At 31.9% G+C, this 2,175-nt stretch overlaps 1 pseudogene; it reads right to left on the bottom strand.

The window, feature by feature from the left end:
* Positions 1 to 548: 548 nt before the first annotated feature.
* Positions 549 to 1,231, bottom strand: LOC143260977 (uncharacterized; annotated as a pseudogene).
* Positions 1,232 to 2,175: the final 944 nt, after the last annotated feature.

The raw sequence follows: 2,175 nt of genomic DNA, 5'->3' as shown, positions 1-2,175 counted from the left end.
CGTGGTAGCACCGCTACACCGCTACAACGCTACACCGCTGCTACATGCAAAGAGAAGAAGGTGGAGAGTGAGAGAGAGAGAGAGAGAGAGAGAAACTCGAACTGATCATTGCATGTAAATATTATTTTAATAAATAAGTCTCAAAATTAACAATCATTCCTTGTGTGTGTGTGTGTGTTTTGTTTGTGAAAACCCACATATGTATTGCATTTATGTATTGTATTTATATATATATATATATATATATATATATATATATATATATTGTATTATGTATTGTATTTATATTTGGTATATAAAATATACCAAAAAAGTCATTAATTTTCCTTTTTTTTAACATAGTGATGTGGAGCGAGACATGCATTGTACCTATAGTTGCAGGAACTATAATCTACTCATTATTATGTATTTATTGATATCGACTGTTATAATTAAACATATAAATAATTACAAAGTATTATGATTTTATTAAAGAGAAATACTATTACAATTTAACGTACGTAAAAAAATATACGATGAGAAATGAAAAGAAAGGTAAAATAATACATTTACATATTCCTGACTTTCATTAGGTCGGATTTCGTAACATCAGCGTACTGTTTTCTATACTCTTCTACTAACTGTAATACGTATATCTTGTTTATTTTCATTTTTTGTTAGTAAATTATTATATTCTGATGTCAACTTTATGACTCGTTCGGCAACATCATTAATTACTTTTAAAAATTCTGCATCATTTTTAAATTTGCTCTTATGGGGTTTATAATTTTTCCACATTGTCGGACCTTCTTCGTAAAACATACATTAAATCGATTTACGGCTCTCTTCTGAAATGAAAATTTCTATTCCTACATTGACATAATGTGTAATTACTTTTCTTAATCATTTTTCAACTTCGATTGTTCTTAAACTTTCAACAAGATACTTTTTCGTATTTAATGATAAACTTGTATCGAAAAAAGATAAAGCTGACAGTTTTTGGTATAAGGTACAATGAATGTCCTCCAAATTTATGCAGTCCTATACCATAATTTTTGTAAAAACCGTAATCCTGATCCGGTGTCATCACAGGATTCGGAGCATTAAAACCAAGCTTCGATATATAAATTAGTTAAAAATATACATAAATCTTTTACATCTAACATTTGTTCCTCGGTCAATAAAAATTCCTCTCGGAATAAAAATATCTTTAATATATATGTATATGTAGCTTTTGCCACACACCTAGCATGGTGGAAATTTCTAAGTATATGAAAAACATTTCCTTTAAGACAAGGCCTGCCAAGAAAAATGATCATAAGTTCGAGAAATTCTGTATATAATCACTTATTAGTTGTCGTTCATTTAAGGTTTTTAAAGAAAATTCTAATTTTAAATTTATGACATATCTTATTCAGATCATCACGTTCTACAGTGGAACATCCGAAAGCAGGATTCGACTCATCAACAGATGATTGTGCCTGATATTGCACTGACTCTGTAATGCAAGAAAGGAATTTACCACAAATTAGATAAAACAGACAAACAGATAAAATAAAAATTTATCCTCTCTCTTTGTCATCGCTTCGAGTCGTTGCTTTCGTATTTTCTTTGCTTCTTCACGGATCGCTTTCCTCGTCTCCTTTTCGCCAAACTTCTCTCTCTCTCTCTCTCTCTCTCTCTCTCTCTCTCTCTCTCTCTATCGGTTTCAATCATTGACCTCGGTATCCCCTTTTCTCTCAGTCTTAACAGAAAGAGTTTGTCTTCCTCGATACTACTCATTGTTAATGCGACGTTGTGAACTATATCGAAAAGGTCATTTAAAGAATCGAGTTATTTCTCATCTCTTTTCCTCTGCAAATCGCTTTTACTTTCTTGAGGCCGTTGTAACGTTAGCCAATATTTATATAGAGCTAACAGATTGTTAATGCTGTTAATTTTCACTTTCTATAAATGAAACAGCAAACGCAATATTTGTCCGTTGCTGGGAAGTTATTAACAATTTGATGTTCACCATGCTCCAATAAATATATCTTGTCAGCACTTCTAATCTCCATTTTTATACAAAATCATTTCCACTTTGAACGATACCCTGCGCGCGCGCGAAGTGTATATGTTACAGTGAAACACCGAAATCTGGAGAATGTCGACTTTCACCGGTGAATGTCAACATTCGCATAGTCGCTTGGTGTATGT

The sequence above is a fragment of the Megalopta genalis genome, unplaced genomic scaffold (assembly GCF_051020955.1).
Source record: "Megalopta genalis isolate 19385.01 unplaced genomic scaffold, iyMegGena1_principal scaffold0026, whole genome shotgun sequence".
NCBI classification, from domain to species: Eukaryota; Metazoa; Arthropoda; class Insecta; order Hymenoptera; family Halictidae; genus Megalopta; species Megalopta genalis.
The sequence above is the reverse complement of the archived record's forward strand: the minus strand, read 5'-3'. Positions and strand labels throughout refer to the sequence as shown.